This window comes from Diceros bicornis, chromosome 2 (assembly GCF_020826845.1).
Source record: "Diceros bicornis minor isolate mBicDic1 chromosome 2, mDicBic1.mat.cur, whole genome shotgun sequence".
In the NCBI taxonomy this organism is placed as follows: Eukaryota; Metazoa; Chordata; class Mammalia; order Perissodactyla; family Rhinocerotidae; genus Diceros; species Diceros bicornis.
Genome location: NC_080741.1, coordinates 26,900,894 through 26,919,210, shown reverse-complemented (window position 1 = coordinate 26,919,210; position 18,317 = coordinate 26,900,894).

Below are 18,317 nucleotides of genomic sequence, written 5' to 3'. Positions count from 1 at the left end.
CCTGTCACTGCTATGCTGCTATATTCTCATTCTTGGGACCACAGTTGTAGGATATTTGAATCCTCTTCTTTCGTTGCTTCATTTAACAACAGCTGGCAGTGGATGCCTATTTTGGTTACCTGGGCCTGTCAGCCTGTATCAGTCACTGGTGCCAGCACTCGGAAGGCAATCACTTAACCAGACAGCACATCCGCCAGCCATTTAAAATAAAGGATCTTTCCAATTTAGAAGAAATTGGCTCCTGGGGGAATCGGTTGTTAAAAAAGACAGCACCTTGCCCCTTACACACACACACACATACAAACACGTACTCCCCTCCTTTTCAGCTGCGTCTATTGCTCTTGGGCCCAAGGTCAAATTGCAGTGTTGGAGGAGTGAGAGGGGACAATAAATTCATCAGATAGGAAATGACTCATGAGGAGAATGCGTGTAGTATGAAGGAGAGTAGCTTGAAATTGGTAACTAGATAGCATCCTTGGTAACCATCTGTAGAAAGCCTGGGTCCTAACGGCCAGAGAGTCGATGCCTGTGGATTAGATGCTTTGTCACAGTCCAAGAACGTCAGCCTGCACAGGTCACCACTCTCGACATTTGAGCACTGTGAGAAGTGAAATGTGCACACCTAGGTCTCTTGTCCTAAAGGCAGACAAGTCAGAAGCCAGGCCGGGAAGCTCTCATTGGGGGTTGTATATTTGAAAATAAAAATTATTCAATATTTCATCTCAAAGGAAGACAGAAAATATAGCTTAACCATCAAACGTTACTACATTGGCTAAAATAAAGAAAGTCATAGCTCCTTTAAAATGATCAGGAGAAAAAGTCATCCTAACTATGGGTGAAAATCACACTGATACCAAAACTTTCTAAAATGTACCATGGTGTCAGACAAAGCATTTAGATGCCAATTAAAATATTCTTTTCTAATTAAAAATCAATGCATATTAACTGTGGAGTATTCAGAAACACAGAAAAGCACAAAGGAAAAAAATCACAATTTTTCTTAAGTCTAGATAACCTATATAAACATATTGAGACGTTTGATTTCAGATCTCTCTTTCTCTCTTTTCCTCTCTAACATGTCTTGATAATCATATTCGATACCTTGCTTTTTTTCATTCAACATTACATTATGAACTTTTATGCACGTTACCAAGCATTCTTCAAAATCATATATTTCTAGAGTATTCTTTCTATCTTCAAGGATAGAAACCACTCAATCCATCATCTCTTATATTTGGACGATGTTGTGGATTGAATTCCCAAGGAAACCAACCTTGAGACAAAGATTAGCATTCAGGAAGTTATTTAGGGAATGCTCTCTGGATTTACACTAGCATGAGAAGGAAATAATTCAGGATTGGGCAGAGCAAGAAGTTGGTCCATGATGCAATCATAGCAAAGGCCTCAGTTGATCCCACAGAGTGCTGTGAAACTGGGATTATACCTTCACAGTTATATCAAAGTTAGCCAAAGGAGCCAGGCCTTTATAGCCTTATTTCATCAGATGCAGGCTACCCAAAAAGTGGTGAGATCTTAGGTGAAGCAACTCTCTTCAGCTGAGGGCGACTAGATAGCATCTGTTATAGCCAGCTTCAGCGAGTTCATGTTACAATACCCAGATGGTTAATGCATTTTGATTAGATGTTTTACCATAGACCAAACCCTGTCTGTCAGCCAGCAGTACTCTTAGCAGCTAGGAAACTAGGTTAGTCCATTCTAAAGTGATATCTACTGGCGCATCACAACGTCAAAGTTCACCTCTTGCATTGCTCAAACACACTTCTTTAAGTTCTGGAAGTAGGTCTTTCAGGATTATGGTGGTCTCGTCTTCTTGGAGTGAATTCGTAAGAGGAAGATTAGTGGGATAAATGATAGTTCCTGCCATTGAAGTTGGTCTCCCCAAACTGATATTCATTATTTCCCTCCTCTACTAACTATTTCAGTTTCCTCTCACACTTAGCTATCCTTTCTCCTGGGTTGACTCAGATCCTTATTCCTAAAGTATCTAGGTCTCTTGTCACCATGCCCATCTCTGCCCTTGGTTGTTGCACTTGTCCATTTACTATCAAAATTGGGCAAGTGAGTGCCAAGAGTTGCTTAAGGGGATCCTCTGGATGCTGAGCATATTCAGCCATACTCCCATTGTATAAGAGCAGCCCTACTTTCTCTTGTTGATTAGGATCAATTACTCCTTTTACTTTCCATTGGTCCCTTAGCACCTTAAGGAGACTGGAGCACCTAGTGGCAGCCACATCTAAAATTTCCATGGGACTCTTTCTGTGTCCCTTGGTGAAAGAATTACCATTTGGGAACTAGGATCTGTAAACCTCCAGAACCTGGATTTGTGGAGACAGGAAGCAAAAATTTCCAAGCAGGTTACTCAAATTAATGATTAGCGAAGCTGCCCCTATTGTCACCCTTTGATTTATAGACTCTGCATTCTACTTTTGGGAGCAAAGCATGACATAATACATGTTGATTTAGAGTGCATTCTGCATAAAACCTCACACTTACAGGCTATTGTCTTTAAGCTGTTGCTTCAACCATACCTTCAGCTTGGGGTAAGGAAAGGAGGCATCTAGGGGGAAAGGTAAAGAAGCAAGATTGCCAGGAGGAGATGATAAACTGCAATGTCATCACAACATAGTCTTAACAAAGACTTCAGAGGATCCCATAGGGAGGCTCTAACACTGAGATGGCCTTTCATTGTTTTCTCAAAGAGGGGCAAAGAGGTTGGGTCTTTATACCCTCACATCCGCCAGTCAGTGGATGTAGGCTGCTTCAGAGAAGGGAGTGTGGTCTTGGGTAAGGCGACTCTCTTAAGATGAAGGCAGTTCTTGGAGAGAGCTGACAGTTAAGGGATGTCAGCTGGCAGTACTCTAAGCAGCTGGGAAAATAGGTCTTTCTGTCCTGCATAGATCATCTGGGTGGTGCAGCACAGCGTCCATTACATATAACTAAGCCATGTCCAATTGTGATAAATATCCATAGATAACCTAATGTCATGACATTTTTTATTTATATGGCCTTTCTTTGCTAGTTTTCAATTTTTTATTAAAAGAAAACCTGCCATTACCCCTTTATAAATGAAATACTGCTATCAGAAGACATTCTTGTATTTAGACTCTCGTCTTTCAATCAAGTGTTTGAATTACCAAATTCCAAATCTGTCTTACCTGTTTCTACCTGGAATGGCTATGCATTTTAATTGCCTCCCATCCTAGAAGAAAGCAAATTTCTGAATAAGTAAGAAATGAATTCTGTTTCAAAGAATTATTTCTAGTACCTGTGTTTGGTTTGAGACTATTACCAATGACTCTTGACTCACCAGTTACTGACCAATAGCATGTGGTTGGTTGCCTGCTTCTATCTAGCATGCCTTGTCCATTGCCTCGTCTTAATGTCTGACATCTGTAGACTTGTTGATTTCATACTTTCAATATAGGTTCTTACCATATTCTACTCTGACCCTGTATTAGGGTTTTCCATAGAATCAGAACCAATAGGATATATGTATACATATCTGTATATAACAGATATATAGATATAGATATAGATAAAGGATATATACACACATATCTATAAAGGATATAGATATGTGTATATATATAAAGGATATAGATATAAACATATATAAAGGATAACCTTTATATATATATATGTAAAGAGATTTATTATAAGGAATTAGCTCATGTGATTATAGAGGCTGAGAAGTCCCAAAATCTGTAGTCATCAAGCTGGAGACCCGGGAAAGTTGATGGCATAGCTCTAGTCTGAGTCTGAGTCTGAAGGCAGGAGAAGACCAATGTCTCAGCTGAACAGTTAGTCAGAGAGACTTTCCTTCTTGCCCAGCGTTTTTGCTCCATTCAGATCTTCAATTGATTGGATAAGGGCTACCCACATTAGAGAGTGGGCGATCTGCTTTACTTAGTCTACCAATTCAAACGTTAACCTCATCCAAAACACTCTCACAGACACACCCAGAATAATATTTGACCAAATGTCTGGGCACCCTGTGCATAGCTCAGTCAAGTTGTTAGATAAAACTAACCATCACAGACCTGTACCTGTCAGGTTTTTCTCACATAAATGTTGTCCTTAACTTAACATCAGCTTACCATAACCTGAAGAAAAGAACTCTATTGTGGTGGGTTTATTGCTTTTACTCAGACAAGGTGCTCCCCTCTCCCTATTTTCAGCGTATATTTAAAATCAGTCAGAAACTGAAGCATAAACTACTAGAACGTGGCAAAAAGGACCTCTTACGTTGTGTCTACCTCATGCTTTCTACCCTTCACGGTCCAACCAGGAAACCAACACCATGAAGAGACCAGCAAAGAAATTGCCTCTTTTATCAAATTCTTTTCATCTAATGTGGCTGTTTAAAAATAGTCTATGAATTCTGAAATTGTTTTTTGTATGATGGGCACAATTTTTATTATATATGATATATTATAAATGTGTTCTCTATTTGTTTACTAAGTTACAGAAAGATCCCATATAAGAAATGCATATATATATATATATCCCATACAGTATGTAACATATATTTCCTTTGAGGTCAAGACCTACATTTGCAACTGCCTATTCAATATCTCATTGGGATATTTTAAGGAACCACAAGCTCAGTGTGTCTCAATCTGAAGTTATCACCCACTTCAGGACTGGTGCTCTCTAAAAGTGACTTAATGTTTTTATCACTTTGTTATAATTTTGCTTTCTATTAGTAAATCCCAGGATATGCTCAGTTTTTGATCTGCAGATTCAATAGTTTTCTTCTATTATATTTCTAATGTTTTCTGTTTTACTTAGTTCTGGGCTTCAGGAATTTAACTCTCCCTTGTCTTCCACTATCTATCATTTTAATTATAACTCATATCTTAGATCTTTGTCATTTTGTTTTGTATTATTTTCCATGATCTGTCCAACACATCATGAATTATATTTTAATTTGTATTCATTTTGTCATCTTCCATATTATAACTTTAGATTTTTGTCAACTTTAGGTTGTCAACTTTAGATTTTTCCACAATTTTCAAATTCTGCAGTCTTGAAATATCTTCTTTGAATATTTCCATCTTTTTCTTGAGCCATTTGTCTAGAGGGATTAATTTTCAGAAATTTCTTTGCGGAATGAAGAAATATTTATTTGAATGTCTCCCCTTTTCCTTAGCTGTCTTCTTGAAGGATGAAGTCCTTCTTTATATCTTGCATATATTCCTTTCCCCTTATTTCCCCCTATTTCTTTCTTCCACATTTCTGCAGCCAGAAAGTCTGTATGATTTAAGATCTCATATAATTCACATCATGAGACAGAATTTCACCCAATAAATGTTTTACCCACATCTCTCTTTTTTTTTATTCTTTCATTTCTTTTTTTCTTCTCCTGTCCATGTTGAAATAAATATTTAAAAACATGACTGTGAAGCTTTCTGAGATCCAAAATGACACCATCTCTATCACCAATGAATAGAAATTATCCTGTTAGTTATTTTAGTTACAACGATTAATCCATCTCTTTTGCAGAAGTAGCTCTGTAGCTGGAACATGTAATGCATGACTGTCCTCTAAATCATAACTCTAAAATGGTCACATCACTGCAATCATGATTATAGACGAGAAAACTCATTGTGTGTCAGTGAAGGCCATGATTTCTAGCAGTCTGGCTGTGCCTGCAAAATGTGATCTCATATCTCTTTGGAACATATAATGTACGGTGCATTTTGGCGTGTAATTGCAGGTGTAAATATCAGTCCAGTCTTGCAGTTTGGCATCTGAACATGCAATTTGCCATTTTATGATTCTTGTTTTTGTGTTCAGGTGCAGTAGTAAATGTGCCTCCAAGAGGCAGGCACTCTGTCTCACCATGTTTTCCCAATCCACTAGACTGCAGACTCAGATTCAGAGAATGTGTGAAACCAGCAAGGCTGATGAATCTCTATTACTAAATTTACTTCTATTGATTATTTGAAGATCAAACACTATGCATCTGTATATTAAAACTATTTATAGCTCGGTTTTAGTAACTTATTTTTCAATGTGTTATTAAAAGTTAATCTAGCGAATTTTAACTAGTTCTTTTTAAGAGAAAGCAGTTTGAGTCTAATCCACATTTATCAGAACAAAAATGCAGTGTTCTCCAAAAAAATCCCAAATGTGAGAAATAATTAACATAGTGTACATCTATCCAAAGACATGTCAGAGAGCTTTAGCAAAGCAAACTGGGAGATAACCATTTTATATGGTAATAGACAGAGGACTCAATAAGATTTATCTTGTTGTGAATGAAGTAAACTATATATAATGTACACATGTATACGGAGAGTGATAGAGAGAAAAACAAGGTGTCGAGAAGTAAGTAGAAAGTAAGCTTTTTGGTAGATATAACATTCTAGCAAGGGATAAATGATCTATACCTCGGAAACATAAGAATTTGACAAATGATAAATACTCTATGCAAGTTTTTAAAATCAACTTTTTATTTTAGAATAGTTGTAGATTTACAGAAAAATTACAAAGAAAGTACAGAATTCTCATATCACTGCACCCAGTTTCTCCTACTGTTAACATCTTATAATAGGATAGTCTATTTGTCACAATTAAAGAACAAATGTTGATATATTATTAACTAAAGTCCATACTTTATTCAGATTTCCTTAGTTTTTAGGTAATGTCGTTTTTATGTTCCAGTTTCTCATCTGGGGTACCACATTGTATTTAGTTGTCATGTCTCCTTAGGCTCCTCTTGGCTATGGCAGCTTCTCAGACTTTCTTTGTTTTTGATAACCTGGAAAGTTTTGATGAGTGCTGGTCAGGTATTTTGTAGAATGTTCTTCAATTGGGATTTGTCTAGTGTTTTGTCATGATTCAACTGGATTGATGGGTTTTTGGAAGGAAGACCACAGAGGTAAAATCTATTCTAAACACACCGTGTCAAGGGTACATACGACTTATCACTGTTGGTATTAACCTTGATCACCTGGCTGAGGTCATGTTCACCAGGTTTCTCCACTGTAAGTTACTCTTCTTCCCTGCTTTCTACCCTGTTCTTCTTGGAAGGAAGTCACTATGTGCAGCTCACGCTTATAGTGAGGAGTTACATGACAGTACCTTGTAAGTGGAGTATCTACGTGAATTATTTGAAATTCTTCTGTGAGGAAGATTATTATTCATTATTTACTCAATCGGTTATTTCTATCAGTATGGACTCCTAGATATTAACTTTATACTTTGGGTTATAATCCAATATCACTTTGGAAATACTATATATATCTTATATAAATATAAATATTTTTATCCCTAACGATTTTGCCTATATTAAGCTAAACAAGAGTTCATACTTGTCTCCTACTCTAATCCATTACCACATGGATCTTTCTGGCCTCCTCCCCTTGCTTATCTGTAATCTCACACTCCAGCAGTGAGAAACCTGCTTCCCACCATCACCATCCATTTACTTAATTGCTTAATTCCGGAATACATGTGAAGTGATTTCAGAATTGTTTACCTGTATCTTTATGGGAAACGACTTTATCAACTAAAGTACAGTGTCTATGTACCTTTTACTTTTGGTGTGTACAGACTCCATTTCCAAAGTTATTTAGGTCAGCACCTTCCCCCCCACTCCCTTCAGTTAGATTATTTCACATATTTGTAATACAGTTATATTTTTTGACATATTCTGCATTCTATAGTGGAATAGCTCAACCACCTAAATGATTTTTAAAAATTTATATATTAAACATCATTCTTTAGAATTCTGTGGATTTGACAAATTCAGTGTTATGTATCTACTATTAGAGTATCATGCAGAATAGTTTCATCCCCCTCAAAAAAATCTCTGTGCCTCACCTACTCAACCTCCTTCCCAATATGAACTGCTGATCTGTTTACTGTCCCTACTTTTGCTCTTTGCAAAATGTCGTATAATTGGAATCATAAATATGTAGCTTTTTTCAGACTGACTTCTTTCACTTAGAAATATCATTTAATTTTCATCCATTTCTTTGTGTCAGTAGATAATTCATTCCTTTTTATTGCTAAAGAGTATTATTTTGTATGGAGGTACTACAGTATGTTTATCCAATAAGCTACTGAATAACATCTTGGTCACGTCCAGCTTTGGGCAATTATGAAAGAATGCTGCTATAAATATTTGCATGCAAGTATTTTTTTAATTATTTTATTGAGGTCATAATGATTTATAACATTGTGAAATTTCAGGTGTACATTATTATCTATCAGTTTCTGTATAGATTGCATCGTGCTCACCAATAGTCTAATTTTTATCTGTCACCATATATATGTGCCCCTCTACCCTTTTTCCCAACCCTCAACCCCCTTCCCCTCTGGTAGTCATTAATCTGTTCTCTTGTCTGTGTGTTTGTTTATCTTCCACATATGAATGAAATCATGCAGTGTTTGTCTTTCTCTGTCTGGCTTATTTTACTTAACTCTTACCCTCAAGGCCCATCCACGTTGTTGCAAATGGGATGATTTTGTCTTTTTTTATGGCTAAGTGGTATTCCATTGTAAATATATACCACATCTTCTTTATCCATTCATCAGTTGGTGGACACGGGGGTTGCTTCCACATCTTGGCTATTGTGAGTAATGCTGCAATGAACATAGGGGTGCATAAATCTCTTTGGATTGTTGATTTCAAGTTCTTTGGATAAATATCCAGTAGTAGGACAGCTAGATCATATGATATTTCTATTTTTAATGTTTTGAGAAATCTCCATACTGTTTTCCATAGTGGCTGCACTAGTTTGCATTCCCACCAGCAGTGTATGAGAGTTCCCTTTTCTCCACATCCTCTCCAACATTTGTTATTTTTTGTCTTGGTAATTATAGCCATTCTGACAGGTGTAAGGTGATAACTGATTGTAGTTTTGATTTGCATTTCTCTAATAATTAGTGATGTTGAACATCTTTTCATGCATCTGTGGGCCATCTATATATCTTCTTTGGAAAAATGTCTGTTCATATCCTCTGCCCATTTTTTGACCAGGTTGTTTGTTTTTTGGTTGTTGAGTTGTATGAGTTCTTTATATATTTTAGATATGAACCTCTTGTCAGACGTATGATTTGCAAATATTTTCTCCCATTTGGTGAGTTGTATTTTCATTTTGTTCATTGTTTCCTTTGCCTTGCAGTAGCTTTTTAGTCTGATATTAGAAATAATCAATAACTATAGCAAAGTTGCAAGGTACAAAATCAACTTACAAAAATTGGTTGCATTTCTATACACTAATAAACTAGCAGAAAGAGAAGTCAAGAATACAATCCCACTTACAATCACAACAAAAAGAATAAAATATGCACCCAAGTATTTCCATAGACTTAAATTTTGAAATCAATTGAATAAATACTTAGGAGGATGGCTGCTGTGTTCATCTTTGTAAGAAACTGCCAAACTGCCCTCCACCAATGAATGTGAGTTCCTGTCGCTCCATATTCTCAACAGAAATTGGTATTGTCAGTTTCTATTGACACATCTTTAAGCTCACTGGTTCTTTCCTCGGTTGTGTCCAGTCTACTGATGAATCTATCAAAGACATTTTTTTATTTCTGTTAGTCTTTTTGATTCTTATCATTTACTTTTTACTTTTTCTTGGAGTTTCCTTCTCTCTGCCTGCATTACCCAACTATTTTTGCATATTTGTCTACTTTTTAATTTAGAGCCCTTAACATATTAATCATAGTTATTTTAAATTTCCTGTCTGATAATTCCAACATTTATCATATCTGAATCTGGTTCTGATCATTGCATTGTCTCTTCAGACTGTGGATTGGTTTTTTCCTTTCGTCATGCTTTGTAATTTTCTTGTTGAAAGCCAGACATGTTGTTTTGCATAATACGAACTGATGTACATAACGACGTTTCCGTCAATGACACACGGCATACACAACGATGGTTCCATAAGATTAGTACCATATAGTCTAGGTGTGTAGAAGGCTATACCGTGTAGGTTTGTGTAAGTACACTCTATGATGTTCACACAACAATGAAATCAGCAGTTCTCAGATAGTATTCTCGTTGTTAAGCAAACTATGACTGTGATGATGCAAATAGGCTTTTAGTGTGAGGGTTTATGTTAATCTAGCTAAGAGTGAGGCTATGTTTAATGTTTGTGCAGCTGTATGTGCTAGAGACTTCCAATTCTTCTAGTATCCTTGTGTTTGTCTCTCCTCATGACTTCAGCCTTCCTTGAGTACTCTTCCTCATAGAAAATCTGTGTCCCGCAGCTCTTTCAAGCTGTAATTCACTGTTGTTATACCGCAGCCCTGTTGGTGTGGTGGTAAGGTGTTGGGGCGGGAAGCATTCCAACATCTTCTAAGTAAATCTCAGTGTTTTAGTAGGTCTGTGACTTGGGGTTGTGAACTTCAGAAATGTTTCTCCATTGGTAGAGTTCTTTCTCCCCCTGCCCCCCTGCACCCCTCTCTAGCTGTAATATTCCTAATCTATTTCCTTGAAGCCTGGCCTTGACTATATTTTTTCCTCCTTCAGTGAGACAGAAGGGCTAGAAGTGCTGCAGTGGCAGAGGTTCCCTTTTCTCCAGCTTGGATAAAGTTCTGGCAAAGTCTTTATCCCTGGAGACTAGGCCTTTGTTATAGAGAAGGCTCTGGTCGTATTTCACAATGGTTTCTCTACTCTTCCCCTTGGCAGAGATATAAGAGAATCTTTCTTAAGTCTTCACCGTGAGAATTTAGTGGGTTCCTACAGGTAGAACCACTAAAGTGTGGGCGATCCCCTAAGACTGTAGTCCCCAGGATTTTCTCACTTCATTCTCATGCTAATTCATACCGCATCTCCAGCAATTCATCAAAATTACCGTTTAAGCCTTCTTACCAGTTTATGTCTCCAGTAGCTTCTGTTCCACGTAAGCACATCTCAGTTGCTGTATCTCTCTAATGTGCCTGTCTTTCTAGATTTTGGGGTGACAGTTTGTCCTGCAACATTAGCTCCCTGGAGGGTCCAAGAATAGTCATTGATTTTCAGCCTGTCAAATTTTCTTGTAAGGACTGAAGTGACCAACTTCCAAGCTCTTTACAGGTCAGAGCTGAAACCAGAAGTGCTATTTTTAATACTGAGTTCTGAAATTTTAAACTTTCCCAATGAATTCTAGGGAAGATCAAACACTAAGATTTGTAACAACTTATGATTTGAGAGTGTATCTTAAAATGGGTATAATAACAAATTTAAATTAAATTCAGTAAGTGATATTAGTTAAGGATCAATGAGAAAGAAATCAAATTGAACCAAAGTGTCTATTAAGACTGATTTGAAGAACTCTCTTAACTCATTTAACTTGAGCTCTTCTGAGATGAGTCCTTGATTTGCTTGTTTTTAGAATAATTGAGTAAAATGTATATATTTGTTCTCTTCATTAGAAATTCTACCAAATCTAGTTGTTAGCTTACCCTGTTACCAGATATCAGTGGTCAGTTGGTCTAGTTCTGTATTACAAAATATAAGCAAATACCTAAAGAGGAAATAAGCAGTCTTCTGAACCTTAAGTTATAGTCCTAGATACATAGAATGATAAACACATGGCAGACACTGTCACTCTTTAAACAAGAAACTTCTACACTAAAAAATCATTTCACTTAAAGTCTCCTTATCTGAAATGACTCTATATTTAAATGGATTACTTTGTGTCAGTTGAATTCTTCTACCCATTTAATTGAGCACAGCTGTTATCTGGGGTCTAAGGATCTGTGAATTTCTTAAAATTGTATTTAAAATGTTGTGATGATGTGTGGTTTTTCCAGAAAGAACTTCTATAGTTTTTATTAGTTTCTCAAGGAGGTCTGTGATATAAAAATATTTAAGAGTCACTACACAGAGCTAAGTACTTAATTCTATGATCCTAATTTCTGAATTTCAATCCTTAGAAATAACATCAATGACAAAGTATATCTCTCAGAATCCTAACATTCTTATGACAACACACATTTATCAAAATATTCTCATGCTTTCAGAAGTAGACGTTAAACCAACTTTTACAAATCTGAATTATTACTTACAAAGATATTTTTGTGACTGAACACATCAACTAACAAAAGAAAGAACTTTCCTTTATATTTCTGTTTTAATATACTATCTCTAAGTGATTAAAAATTAATTCCTATATAAGGCAGTTACCAAGCACCATATTTGAGAACTCTTTACCTAACAACGGTATTCAGCAATAGGTGTTCTCATCGTACAGGGATATTTCCTCAAATATAACTGAGTTTATTTTTAGATATGTTTCCTCCTGCCACTTTGCTACTGGCTATGATTTTAAAATAAAGGAAAATTTTCAAATTTCAATTAGCTACTCCTCAGGAAATTAAGGCTCTAAGAGACTTTGTAATATACCATTCTACCGGGGAAATGACATATTAGTTTGGATTGAGGAAATATATATTTTGATTCTGGTTTTGTTACTTTGTAGATGAGTAGCCTCAGATAAGTTATTTCACATCACAAAAACTTATTTTCCGCATCTGTAAAATAGAGGTAGTAAATGTTTTCTATTCCATTTTGTTGATTTATTGTGAATATAACAAAAATACATGTATACTTATGTATATGTGGAATATATATTTATATATGAATACATAATCTGTAAGTTATGTATTTGTACAAATTTGTAAATTATGTATTCATATATGTAAATATTATCTTCTGAATGAGAAAGTGTTAGAATCATTTCAATAATCTCACTTCTATTGACTTAGAAAAATGCTTAAATAAATAAATGTTTTTTAAAAAGAAACAGTAAAGCTCAAAACTTAAACTTTATCCAAGGTCCGTCATGGTTTTTGTCCAACTTTATTAAGATATAATTGATATAAACGTTGTGTAAGGTTAACATATACAATGTGATGATTTGATACAAGTATGTATTGCAAAATGTTTACCACAATAAGGTTAGTTAACACATCCTTTACCTCACATAATTACCATCTTTGTTGTTGTTGTTATAGTGAGATCACTTAAGATGCACTCTTAGCAACTTTCAAATATACAATACAGTATCGTTAACTATCGTCACCATGTTGTATATTAGATCCACAGAACTTATTACTCTTATAATTGGAAGTTTGTACCCTTTGACCTTCATGGTTTGAATTTTTTTACTTAAATCAAATTTTTTTGAGAGGTGAATTGTAAGCTAAAGAATAACTTGTTACCAATATTCAGAATTTACTTAAGTTGGCAACTGAATGAGCCATCAAATATTTCCAATAATTCCCAGTTGAGCTTTTGTTTCTACAAATAAAAATGTGACTTCAATGGTGCTTCAAGATATTAACATCTTGATGTAGAAAGACAAGCTATGGGTCCTGTTCATTTGTTAATGGTAACAGGGATGTGTCAAAACCCAGACCAAGTTGAGCTCAAATGCCGGCATTTATGAGACAGATGGACACGATTGGGGATCTCATGTCTGAGAATTAGGGTTCTGAATTCTGGTTGCCCATTGCAATCATCTTGGGAACTTTTAAAAGTCCCGATAACCAGGCCAAAACCTAGAAAATTTAAATCCAAATCTCCAGGGGTGGGACACAGGCATCAGTATGATTTAAAGCTCCAAGATGATTCCAACGTGCAGTGAAGTTTGAGAAGCATTATGTTAAACCCAGAGACATGAACTGATTGTTACCTAAGCAACTGGAAACACTGCTGCAAAGTCCTTTCTAACCATGTCTAGATTTCTCCTTTCATACCCAGCAACCAAACAACCAGCACAGAAAACTAGCTTAAACAATTAACTAAGTAACTACAAACTTATAAAATATATCTGATTCTCCTTGTTCTTAATTTAGCCTTTAAAATTGCCCTTCTCATATCTTATTTTTTTCTGGGGTGGATTTGTTTGTTTGTTTGTTTGTTTTTAAACCAGTGTTGGCAGAACAACTTTTGAACAAAAAGCCTATCATGTATGTTGGAGTAACTACGTAACTGGTATTAAATACAGAATTTTCTCTAACTTTCTTTAGCTTGTTCTTTTTTTTTTTTTTTTAAACATCTGCTCTATAGGACAATATTGTTAGTGCTGTCGAGTAGATTCAGGACTCCTAGCGTCCCTGTGTACAGCAGACTAGAACTCTGCCCGGTCTTTTTGCGCCACTCTCTCACCTTCCAGTGCTATATCAGACAATGCTCCATTGCTATTCACAGGGTTTTCATGGACAATTCTTTTGGAAGTGGGTGGTCAGGTCCTTCTTCCAGCCTGTCTTAGTCTGGAAGCTCCACTGAAACCTGTCCACCATGGGTGACCCTGTTGGTATTTGAAATATCAGTGACATATCAAATAAAAGGACATTATCTCTTTTTCCTTCCAGCTGGTCTGAATCTCAGAAGCCACTGTAAACAAGCGCACAATCCAAGAACTCCCTCACATAGGAAACAAATAACAATGTTGGCAACTGAGTTGAGCACATATTGTCTCATCATTGGGTCAGATGCAGAGACTGACAAACTGAACACCTTATATTTAGTTCACTTATGCCACATTGAGAGGAAATTTATGTTCCTATTCATTAGAAGGGAGAGATGATAAACCACCTCCATTTTTTTTCTTTTTAAATCGAGAGTGATATAATGGCTACAACAGAATCAATTGCTTTGAAAGTAATGAGGTGAGGCTGTCCACACCATTACTTTCAGCTCCGGCTTCCTGCCAATTCCATCCAACAGACGTTGTAACTGAGTTCAGCGATTTGCACATTTCTATATTTGCAAGTTTACAAGGTTTTTGGATTCTTCCCCTTTCAGTGCCAATACAGACACACACACACACACACACACACACACACAAACACACACAGCAGGGAGATAAGGGCTGGATTTCAGCAGTTTCAGAGGGAAATTCAGGCTCAACTCTACATTTTGGAGCTTACGAGTGTAAGTTCTGATATGCCTTTGCACAGTCTTTGTGCCTTTGCGCAAAAATCCTCATTTCACAAACAATGGCTGATTAGACAGGCTGGTTGGGTGCTGTGTCTCGGGAAGTGGCTTTCCTATGGTGCTGGTGGGTCACTCATCATGACTGAGACTTAATTACCACTCCACAAAAAATGCCATCAATGGAAAAAAAACACCCCACTAGTTTGATTTAATCAGGAATGGGTCTGGAGAGTGCAAATAAGGAGGATAGTGTCTAATTATTTTTCCATTTTTATCTCCATTAAAGCACATTAATTCTAAAAAGTATTTTGAAAAATAAACACTGATTTTCAAATTGGGACATAGAATATACATGGGCTTCTCCTTTTCTCAGGAACATATCTTGAAGGGAGCTGTTGTATTGTGGGGACACAGGTGTTCATGCTTTTATTTAATTTAAGTGTATATCTAGAACTAATTTTATCTATATTTAAATACCAAATATAATATAACAAAATAAAATGCATACAGCAATTTATCCATTTAAAGAAAAATTCTTTGCTTGGCAAACTTTTCAGAGATGCAGACATTATGCGGTGGCAGAGAACTGTGATCCAGGAGGGACATGAAGAGAAGTGTCACTCCCGGTCATTTCTGATTGGCCGGGTTTGGCAAGAAAAATTTTGCAGAAGAGAGAGAAGAAAATGTTGATTGCCCCAGAACTTATTCCAAAGTGACTTCAAAACTTATTTAAGTCCTTTCAATGAAAATCCAAAGGCAATTACTATATTATATTTCTATTTTGACTTATTTTTAATTCCTCAATGCTTAAAAAATTTTCCATAGTCACACCTTCTTGAAATCTCCTAAGAGATAAGCTCTGGGGCAATCAGCATTTCTCTCCCTTTCTTGTGGTTCTAAGAATATCTTAGCAGAAATAAATAAATAAATAAACAACAACAAAATAATTAAAGAGTGGGAGAAGCAAGGGAAAAGTGAATCTCAGAGAGTATTAGATAAAAACAGACTGTTATCACTATAAGTCCAAGGGATAGAGGTAGAGATTTTTGAAAAGGAAAAAAAATCTTAAATAAGCTATGTAGGGTGGAAAATGAGAACTCAATGACATAAGGAAATTTCAAAAAGTCATAGCTAAATGGCTTTAAATGACACGTATTTTGCTCCAGTGAGGAACAACAAAAAGGAGAGGAACAGAGAGAGGGAGAATGGTGAGAGAGAAGAGAGCTGCCCAGGAGATGGTGGAAGGATAGCCAACATCTTATCATCATTTATAAATTGCTTGGTATGGGAGGAATTAATGGACTGAGTATCACATCACGTTCAAAATGGTTGGGAGGGGATAGAGGTGTGGGAGGGCATGAGGGAAATGGAGTTTGTTTCTTGCAGCTCCCAATACGTCAGAGGGCCTGAAGCTGACCTTTGCCTTCTGACCAGTGTAGAATTATCACTCTTATCTTTTAGAATAGATTTAAATCCAGCTAAAAGCAAAGAAAGAATGATTAGCTAGATGGGCATCTTTATTTCAGATACAAAGACAATTTCCATTAGGCTTTGGAAACATGGACTATCACTAGAAATGTAGAGAGTACAGATTGGGAACCATTTGTGCAATCCAGCATCTCTCATCTTACAGATGAGGAAGTGGAGCCCCTGAGTCACAGTCACTGAGTAATACTGAGATTGATTTTCAGGTTTTAGTTTGTGTTTTAGGTTTTAGGATTTTTTTTTGTAACTTTACAGAGTTTTAAGACTCTTTCCTAAGGGAAGTCGCAGTGCCTAAAAAGTAGATATAGGTATACAAGCTCCAGATTTGTCTTGCTTTCAGCTTCTCCATTTACTTTATCATAATTGCTTGGGAAATTTTTTAAATGGAAGATGCATTTTGCTTTAAAGTAAGCCCCGCGACAGTACACTTGAGTCAAATCATATTTGTGGCAGTAGAGACTCTTAACATCACTGCCATCTGCCCTCAGCTAGCATGGTAGATTGGCCCCATGTTTCTCTGACTCTCCTTTCTGCCCCACAGGGGAATTGCTAACCACGAAACAAATTCTTGGTAGGGAAGTATGAGGATGTACCACAAACTGAACCTTGTGGCTGAAACAAGCTGGCAGCCCCAGAGTGTGCGATCTGTCCCTGAGACCAAAGGGAAAAAATTAATTATCTCGCAATTCTTTTTCTTTTTCTCTGTTCTTGAAAAACAACACTAAGGCAATGCACTCATTTGGGAACTAGAGGCCAGGCTGTGACTAAGACAATTTTTTAATCCTGCAGAGAAGGATGGCCAGAACATTTATTTGTGTTCAATGAGCTGATGTAATTTTACCCCTCTTTCTAGATCTCTCAGAAGAAGATTTTTTTAGGGCCATTCAAAAATGGAATGCCTTTAACACTCACCCTTTATTTTAAGGACCTAGAAGGAATGTTTGAGTCATCCTAATTTCACAGAAATTTTCCTGAAAGAGGAGGAATGTGTCTCTTTGCTTTGCACGTCGTTGGCCTTAAATGCACTGAGTGGATGGGGGAATTTGACAGCCTTTGTTCTAAAGTTAGCCCTCATTCTCTATTTCAGACTCGAAAGAGGAAGGACTGAATTTTGTAATTAATACTCAGGACGTTAGCAATCAGCAATGGCAGAGAGAGAAAATGGGCTTGTGGACTGACCTCAAGCGCCCCTGACAGGCGAAGGCCAGCAAAGGGCTCACAACAGCAGAGATTCAGCAGCAGAACTTCCTTTTCGCTGGTTTTGATTCTTTCAAATGCATTTTATTCAGTGTCCCAGAAGTGTAAAAGCAGGTCTTATTTTTGCCACCGTGCCTCTGGCTATTTACCTTGGAGCTTTTTTGTTGTTGTTGTTGTTAAGAAGATGGTTGTTTCTGCTGCATTTAAAAGTACTCTCATGGCCAAAGTTAGGTTCTTCATCAGAATTGAAGAATATTTTCCCTTCTCCTCTTGCATAGAAACAACAGTATCTGAGAATCAGCTTTTGATCCAGCAGGCCTCGAGAGGGGAAGCTGCTTTTTTCTGTAATAGGGGGCATTGAAAAATGAAAATTGAAAATTTCTTGAGAGGGCAAGCTGTATGTTGGAGAGGTCATGAACGAGAGTCAGCAGGGATCCTGTTCCTTGAGGACCACCTACGTTGACCTTTTGGAGAACTTATACCTGTTGGGGAGAACAATAAATTCTTAATTGACTCCATTATCTACAGAAATGGCAAAGAGTGTTCACAGAATTATACATTCTAAAGGAATCGTGTCTGCATAATCATGGTTATAAAGTCTTTTATTAGCATACACATGTATGTTTGACTATTTATATGTATTTGTGTGTGTGTGTGTGTGTGTGTGTATACTCAAAGAGAGAGGGAAAAAACTGAATGTTCATCCACCTTAAAATTTAGGGCAAAC